The sequence below is a fragment of the Dioscorea cayenensis genome, chromosome 20 (assembly GCF_009730915.1).
Source record: "Dioscorea cayenensis subsp. rotundata cultivar TDr96_F1 chromosome 20, TDr96_F1_v2_PseudoChromosome.rev07_lg8_w22 25.fasta, whole genome shotgun sequence".
Classification (NCBI taxonomy): Eukaryota; Viridiplantae; Streptophyta; class Magnoliopsida; order Dioscoreales; family Dioscoreaceae; genus Dioscorea; species Dioscorea cayenensis.
Window position 1 is genome coordinate 11,198,166 of NC_052490.1, and position 9,448 is coordinate 11,207,613.

The following is a 9,448-nucleotide window of genomic DNA, read 5'->3' on the forward strand; positions in this document are numbered from 1 at the left end:
CCATTTAGAAATGTACTGTAGGAGTTACTATTTATAAGATTGTGAAAAATGAATTTTTGCAGATTCACACGGCCATGTGGAAATTCCACACGCCCGTGTGGATGCCCGATTCAAGCCCTATTTAAGTCGCGATTTCAGCCACATTTAGGGATTCTTCTATCCATCCTTTGGCCTATCTTTTCTCACCTTTGGAGGCGCCCGCAGCTAGGGTTTGGAGAGGCTTTGGCTAGGCTTTTGCAGATGTTTACAGTCTTTAACACCGCATTTCCTTCGTAAGAAAGTTATTGGGGGAACTATTATAGGTACCGATCTGGCGAGGTGTGCTCTAGGATTGACGAGAGGGCCTTTGGGGAAGACGAGGCCACTCCACAAGACCATCGATAAGAACCCCAAGGGGGTTTTATTCATGGATTGCATATGTTTATTTTTTATTTCCTTATTGATTGTATTTTGCTCCATGGAGAGCTAAACCCCTAGTGGGTGCTTGGGCTTGTAAACCCTAGGATGATATTGTTTCTTTGATGTCTTATAATGCTTTCTTTAATTGACATTTTAATTGAGTTCCAATGTTAAATGCTTGTTGAGTTGATTTTTCCTTAGAGTGACACTAGGGTTGAGAATCTATTTTGGTAATCTTTGTGGATGAGTGACAAACCATAAGGGTTAGACAATGCCCTCCAGTATGATTTATCCTACCTCCACATTCCGAGAGTTCTTTGCGGTCAAAATAGAGTGATGTCCTAAGAGATGAACTCCACTGGACTTAGTTGCGCAAGCAATAGAGTGAAGGGTTAGATCTATTTTAGGGAATAGGGTTTATCACTTGGGATCTCTAGAGCATAAAGCAACCTAGCACAGTGTGAGCTGTCGAGACTGAGAGATTTCTCCACCGAGCCATAATGTACGGTTAGTCACGGTTGACCTTAAGTTTTGGGGCCGTATGTTTAAGGATCTCCATTAGACATTAGTTAGGAAACATAATGATTGGCCTTGCACTTGAAACAATAGTCCTAGGGTGAGCAATGTTTGGGTGCCCCATTTATCTTTGATTGCCTCTCCTATCTTTTATTTGCATCTTGTTCTTCTTTTCTTATTTCTATTTGCATTGATTCTAATTCACATCACTATTGATTCATTTGCGTTCTAAGTAAATATCAATCTTTGTGTTTCTAATCACTACTGCGTATGGATTCGACTACCCACTCACTGGGGTATTATTAATTCGACAAACCCGTGCACTTACGGTGCACATGCAAAAGGGCGTTGTCAAGTTTTTGGCACCGTTGACAGGGAATAGGCATTTTAGAAGCACATTGCACTTTGCTACTTTAGCTATTCACCATTTATTTTATTTCACACTTTCTTATTCTTCCATCGTTCCATTTTGTTTTTCTTTCTTTGGTTGCACCTCCAGGTTATAACCAGAGGGAACCCTTCGGCATTGGTTGAAGGTGATCCTGATCTTGAACCAACACTTCATTGAAGGGGCAAAGAACCTGTGCAAGAATAGAAAAATCAAGCTGAGGTAGATGGTGAAGGGTCAGATAATATGGTAGAACAAAATGAACAGCAGAGGAAGCTATTAAATTATGCCAGACCCGCAGTTCCGGTTATACAGTCTAGTATTGTGCGGCCACCAATTACAGCTCAGAACTTTGAGCTAAAGCCAGTATTCATCCAAATGTTACGGTAGTTAGCAAAGTTTAATGGTTTGGCTGATGAGGATCCAAACAATCACCTAGAGAACTTCTCGGAAGTGTGCGACATGCTCAAGATTAATGGTGTTACGGATGATGCTATCAAGTTGAGGGCCTTCCCATTTTCCTTGAAAGGGAGAACTAAGAAATGGCTACATTCATTACCTAGAGCATCGATCACTACATAGGAGGAGATGGTAGAAGCTTTCCTTGCTTGATATTTTTCTCTCAGAAAATCCGCAAAGCTTAGGAATGAAATATCCGTTTTTATACAAATGGAATTGGAGTCTCTATTTGAGACATGGGATAGGTTCAAGGAGCTCCTGCGGAAATGTCCTCAATATGGGTTCCTCGAGTGGATGATCATTTAGACTTTTTATAATGGTTTGAACCTAAAGCATGAAGCAGTTACTTCATGCTACAGCAGGAGGTATCTTAGGGAGCAAGACTCCGAAAGAAGCCCGCCATCTTATTGAGGAAATGGCTATGAACGGTTATCAGTGGAACACAAGGGACAAAAAGAAGGTAGTCGGACTTCATGATATTGACTCAGTTACTTCATTGGCGGCCCAAGTAGTATCATTAAGCAAGAAGTTAGACATTCTAACTTCTAATAGATTGACGGCAATGACTAGTTGCACAGGGTGTAGGGGAGGACATGCTCCATCTGATTGCCTGATTTATACTGGTGGTACATCCTTGGTAGAACAAGTTAATTTTGTAGGTAATGCATTGAGAAACGAAGGCAATCTATATAGCAACACCTACAATCCGGGTTGAAGGAGCCGTCAGAATCTTTCATGGAGTAATCTAGGGCAATAAAAGATAATGGCAGCACCCAGTTTCCAACAACAAGAACAAGTCCCGAACATGGAGAACAGAGTTTCAGGGTTGGAAAACTGGATCACCGATCTAGAGAAGGCTTTAACCAAGTTCATTCAATCATCAGACACTAGATTTCAATCAATTGAAGCCACACTTCGTAACCACACTGCATTATTGCACAACCTGGAGAATCATGTGAGGCAAATTGTGAAGTCGTTATCGGAGAGACCTCAAGGAAGCTTGCCAAGTAACACCAAAAGCAATCTGAGGGAACATGTGAAAGCGATCACTTTGAGAAGTGGTCATGAGGTTGAGGGTAGGCTTCCGAGTGAGATGACCAATGTTAAAGCACCCGAGGTCGTGGAGGTTAAGGAGAGAACAAAATGAAAAAAGGTGGTACCCCCACCTTATAAGCCAAGAATCCCTTATCCTTCAAGGTTGACGAATGACCAAAATGATGAGCAATACAAGAAGTTCTTAGGGTTATTCAAGAAGTTGCACATAAATATTCCTTTTGGGTAGGCATTGTCTCAAATGCCACAGTATACAAAGTTTCTCAAGGACCTTATGACCAACAAGAGGTAGTTTGAGGAGAGTAGATTTGTGATCTTAGATGCTTCATGTTCGGCAGTGTTGCAAAAGAATATATCGAACAAGAAGATGGATACTGGAAGCTTTATCATTCTGTGCAACATTGGTAACATGGGTGAAGAAAAGGTATTGGTGGACTCAGGGGCTTGTATCAACGTCGTGCCTTACACCTTCTTTCAAAAGCTAGGCTTGGGAGAGCCTAGGCCCACTCAGATGACGTTATAGTTGGCGGACCGAAAGGTTAGACATCCGAGGGGCATCATTGAAGATGTACTTATGAAGGTTGACTAGTACATATTTCTTGTAGACTTCATAGTGTTAGATGTTGATGAGGATGTCGATATTCCTTTGATACTTGGATGGCCATCTTACGCACTTCGAAAGCACTTATCGACATGGACAGCGGGGAATTAACTTTACGAGTTAGGGATGACATGCTTACGTATCGCCTCACCAAAGCCTCGAGACATTCTCTAGACTTTGATGATACTCTTTACTTTATTGACACTACCAATGAACTAATAGAAGAATATGTGTAGGAAATGATTAATCCGGACCCATTTGAAGGTGTGCTAGATCAAGAAGTGGAGAATGAAGACATCTTGATGCTTGGTCTAGAGGATAAGATACAACCTACCCCGGGGATCATGAAGAAGATGCTCGGAAGATGAAGCGTGCAAGGAGACGTCACAAGAAATGCCGCAAAGGCTAATGGGGATAAGCAAGAATGGAGTAAGGGTGATGAACCCTTGTCGCGGTAACAAACGATAACTTCCCTCTATCTTCGAAAGACTATGTTCATCATTCTTTTCAAGTCACTGGGTGAGGGAAACCTTCAACCCAAGTGTAATACCACGAACCTTTGGATAATTCTTTGGAAAAATATATTCGAGAGTATTACTACGGTTCTGATAATATTTTTGTCTGAGTAATTTTTGGTGAGAAAGCCCAAGCGGAAAGAACAAGGACTTAAATGTAAAAGTTTTTTAAAAATTTTTGGGTTAAAAATAAATGAAAAGGATGGACATGAAATGTTTATGGAAACCAGGGAGCTGAAAAGTAAGATGGAAGGGATCTTTTTAAAAATGTTGTGTTATAACCTAGGGGACCGTTGGGTAATTTGAAAAGGACCTTTTTGAGAATACTATTTCATAATTCAGGGATCATTGGTGAGTTTTTTCAGGGGACTGTTTTTGTAAGAAAATATATTTGGAGGGATTGAAAGTGAATTTCAGCTGAAAAATGTAATTTAGAGGGAAAAAAATCTAGGGTTTGAGAAATTGTTCATCTTCTTCTCCATCTTTGTGCTCTGATAACCGAGAAGAAAAATAAAATAAAAATGAAGAAATGAGGGAGAAAAATGGGAGATTTGAGGTGGGGATGGGGAGATCGCGGAGGAGCTCACAGGAGGATAGTTTTAGTTGGTAAAGCTTTTCTTGGTGTATTTTTGATGAATGAGTGTATGTATGCATGTATATATGTGTATTTGATGGACTTTGATGAAGATAATGATGGATTTGAGTGGGAAAAAACATGTTTAATGGCTTATAGATGATTGTTGCTTCGATTTGTGTTGAAAAATCATTGTGTTTGTGATGAATCTAGCTTGAATGAAGGATGAGATTTTTCGGTTTCTTGTAGCAATTCTTGTATGCACGGGATTAGGGTTTTGGTTTAGTTAATTAAGTTGATGATTATGATGATTAAGATGTTAATGATGATGGTTAGATTGGAATTGGTTGGAGTTAGCAGCGAGGTTGAGTTTTGGTTGGATCAAACCAAGTTATAATTGATTTAGTTGGAGTTGAATTGAATTGATTGAGTTGAGTTTGATTTGGTTTAACCAAGTTCATTTAATTGAATTGGAATTGGGTTTTCGATGAGGAAATTGAATTGGTTGGGTTTGATTGAATTGATGCAGTCGGGGGTTTGATTAAATCGAGTTGAGTGTGGTTGGACTTGAGTGGTTTGGTTGAATTGAATTAGTTTGAAGTTGATTTGGGTTTGGTTTGGATGTTGGGCTAAGGGTTTTGGGCTGAACCAAGTTGGTTCAATATATTTTGTATAAGATGCTGAGTTGGTTCAAGGCTGATTGGTTTAATTAAACACGGTTCGATTGAAATTGAGTTTGGTTCGAGGTGAATTTGGGCTTGGTTCGATTGAATTGAGGGATGGTTCGGTTGGTCAGTAATGGTGCTAGTCCAAATTGAGTTGGCTTAAGTGCAATTGGAGACCAATTTGATTATGCAGAGTCGGTTTGAACCGATTGGGTGAGTGGGCGATAGAGAGTTGATTATTATGTATTTTTCTTTTGAGTTTAAATATGTTATTTATTTTATTATTATTCTATAGGTGTTGTTAGGTCTTGGGAGGAGTTCGAGTCCAGCAAGGAACCCAAGGACGCTGAGGTGAGTTGGTAGTGGCTATTATTTTAAATAAATAAATTATTATTATTATTTTTGAAATAATTGTTTAATGGCTAGTATTTTGGAAATAAATGTTTAAGTATTTCATTTTATCAGTATTTAATTGCGTATAAGGTCGAAATATACTTATATTTATTTTTCCCTCGATGTGCCACGTGATAACACGTATTGATACATCAGTTTTGTATAATTATCACGCTAGTGAATAGTGAAAATACATGTATATGTGATTTAATTATTCAATTCTTGTATTTATTTTTGATGGGTATATATGCTTTGATTTGGAGTGATTTACGAAACCATGTGAGCAGTAAAGATGTTTTATCGGCATTGTTAGTAGAATTGGTTTCATTCTGGTATAGGAATGGTATACGTGGATCTGCTTTACTTGGCTATTATGCATTGTTATACTTTTGGCATTGGCTTTTGTGGAAAATAATGGTTATTTCAGTGATGTGAATACTTGTCCGGAAAAAGGATCACGTGTTATGATTTATCTGAGATGTGTATTATTGCTTTGTATTTACTTGATGGTTTTGATGGTGACGGGCTAAGGCGCGACCTCTCTGGGTATAGTGGGTCCCACGGCGACCTTTAGAGGTGGCGTGGTGGACTCGAGTATTGATTTCTACGAGGGCGGTTCGCGGGAGCGAGGCCCCATCGATGTTCATCGGGTGGCCGGGGTGGCGACCCGGTGAGCAGATGGGTCAACGTTAGACATGGAGTTCTTGAGCGGCTCTGAACTCTAGCCGACCGCGACGAAGGTTTAGAGAGTTTTCTGAGACCATGTTATCTTTGGGTGAGTGTTGGGTATTGAGTTATTTTGAATTTGAAATTTATGTTATTTTTGAAATTGTGATGAGGCGTTATCTTACAAAATTTGTGTTTTCTGAGAAAATCAATTGATGTTGATCTATGTTGAATTTATGTTTCAAAAGTTCTTTAAAGATTGTATTTTGCTAAAATTCTGGTATTTTTGGAAAGAGTTGGAAAAATTATTTGAGAAGTTGGTATTTATATACTACTATATATCTTTGTATTTAAGTATTTGAAATTATTAAGCCACTCGAGCAATTTGAATGTCTGTGAAATGGTGGGAGGCGGGGACCCTAGATTGCTGATCGACTATAGAGCTAGTCGGGGTTGAGTCCGAGGTCGCGGTGAGTCCCAGCTTTCTTTACTTTCTTGTCATTAGTGTTGTGATCTTGTAGCGGTTGTACATAAATTTGAGTGTATTCACTGATATTAATGTATTTGAACACGTAGTTGGTGTAAAGTTGTAAATTGATTTGTAGGGTCCGATTTTGTTTAAAAGCAGAGGTGTCGGTCCGATATAAAAGGGAATTTTAAGCGATGGGTGCCACATTTACCTCGATGAGAAGGGTGGGTGCTGACATCTTTTAGTATCGAGTGTAGGTTGAGATATCTCGGTTTGGTAGAGATCACGGGTTGTGTGATCCGAGCCTAAGTTTAGAAGTCGTATCTGGACTTAAAGGTTTTAGTAGTGATTGAGGCTAGAAAGTTAAGGGCCCGATAGAAGTATTTAGAGTCTCAATCGGGTTAAAACCTAAGTTGCAGTGTTGGGATTGAGGGCCCGATAGTAGGTTTTGACATTTGAGACAAAGAGGCTGAGTAGTGTCTTTGTAATGTCGGGATCGTGGGTTGAGATATTTGACGAATTGTTTTTATCGAAAATGAGGTTGACTTGAAGATGCCAAAGAAGTGTGTTTGGCATGTCGTTTGATCAGTGATATATAGTGATTTGCGGTGTGATTATTTACTATTAAGCATGTTGTAGCAAGAGAAACAAATCTTGGAACGATAAAGTAAATTCGGTCGATGTCAGTTGATGCGTGCTAGAAAATTTCGAGCGAAATTTTTGAGGAAGGATTGTAATACCACTCAACCTTTGGATAATTCTGGAAAAATATATTGAGGTATTACTACGATTTGCGATAATATTTTTGTATGAGTAATTTTGGTGAAAGCTAGCGGAAAGAACAAGGACTTAAATGTAAAAAGTTTTTAAAAATTTTTGGGTTAAAAATAAAAATGAAAAAGGATGGACATGAAATGTTTATGGAAAGCAGAGGGCCGAAAAGTAAGATGGAAGGGATCTTTTAAAAATGTTGTGTTATAACCTGGGGACCGTTGGGTAATTTGAAAGAGACCCTTTTGAGAATACTTGTTCATAATTCAGAGGAGGATCGTTGGTGAGTTTTTCAGGGACTGTTTTGTAAGAAAATATATGTTGGAGGGGATTGAAAGTGAATTTCAGCTGAAAATGTAATTTGAGAGGGAAAAAATCTAGGGTTTGAGGAAATTGTTCATCTTCTTCTCCATCTTTGTGTCTCTGATGACTTGAGGAAGAAAAATAAAATAAAAATGAAGAAATGAGGAGAAAAATGGGAGAATTTGAGGTGGGGATGGGAGACATGGGAGGGAGCTCACTGGGAGGATGGTTTTAGTTGGTAAGAGCTTTTTCTTGGTGTATTTTGATGAATGAGTGTATGTATGCATGTATATATGTGTATTTGATGGATTTGATGAAGATAATGATGGATTTGAGTAGGAAAAACATGTTTAATGGTTATAGATGATTGTCTGCTGATTTGTGTGAAAAATCATAGTTTTGTGAGCGAATCTAAAGCTTGAATGAAGGATGAGATTTTTCGGTTTTCTCGTAGACAATTCTTGTAACACCGGGATTAGGGTTTGGTTTAGTTAATTAAGTTGATGATTATGATGATTAAGATGTTAATGATGATGGTTAGATTGGAATTGGTTGGAGTTAGCCAAGTTGATTTGGTTGGATCAAACCAAGTTATAATTGATTCTGGTTGAGTTGAATTGAATTGGATTGAGTTGAGTATGTTTGGTTTAGCAAGTCATTTAATTGAATTGGAATTGGGTTTTGGATGAGGAATGAATTGGTTGGGTTTTGATTGAATTGATCAGTCAGGGAGTTTGATTAAATCAAGTTGAGTGTGGTTGAACTTGAATGTTTTGGTTGAATTGAATTAGTTGAGAGTTGATTTGGGTTTGGTTTGGATGTTGGGCTAAGGGTTTTAGGGTGAACCAGACTGTTGGTTCAATATATTTTGTATATAGAATTGAGTTGGTTCGAGGCTGATTGGTTTTAATTAAACCTGGTTCAGTGAAATTGAGTTTGCGTTCAGTGAATTTGAGGCTCTGGTTCGGTGGAATTGAGGATGGTTCGAGTTGGTCGAATGGTCTAGTCAAATTGAGGTTGGCTTAAGTGCAATTGGAGACCAATTTGATTATCGTCAGGTCTGTGTTGAACTAGATTGGAGTAGAGTGGGCCCCAATAGAGAGTTGATTATTATGTATTTTCTTTTGAGTTTAAATATGTTATTTATTTTTTATTATTATTCTATTAGGTGTTGTTCGGTCTTGGGGAGAGTTCCAGGTCTAGCAAAGAACCGAGGACACCAGGTGAGTTGGTGGTGGCTATTATTTTAAATAAATAAATTATTATTATTATCTTTTGAAATAATTGTTTAATTCGGGCTAGTATTTTGGAAATAAATGTTTAAGTATTTCAGTTTTACTCATGTTTATCTTTAATCAGTGGAGTAAAGGCTCGAAATATACTTATATTTATTTTCCCTACGATGTGCCGTGATAACCTCGGGATCAGATACACTGGGCTAGTAGTAATTATACTGTGATTGTCAGGAACAGTGAAAATACATGTATATGTGGATTTTAATTATTCAATTCTTGTATTTATTTTTGATGGGTATATATGCTTTCAGCATCTGGAGTGATTTCACTTGAAACCATGTGAGCATAATATAGATACGCTTTTACCTGGCGTGTGGTAGAATTGGTTTCATTCCCGTATAGGAATGGTATCGCTGATCGGGCTCTACCGGCATTATGCAT

General features: G+C 38.4%; 1 non-coding gene across 1 annotated transcript; it reads right to left on the minus strand.

Annotated features, from left to right (window-relative positions):
- Positions 1 to 1,939: 1,939 nt before the first annotated feature.
- On the minus strand, positions 1,940 to 2,046 carry LOC120252025. The gene has a single exon (XR_005533578.1). It is a non-coding gene; the product is annotated as a small nucleolar RNA R71 (small nucleolar RNA).
- Between the last annotated feature and the right edge of the window lie 7,402 nt (positions 2,047 to 9,448).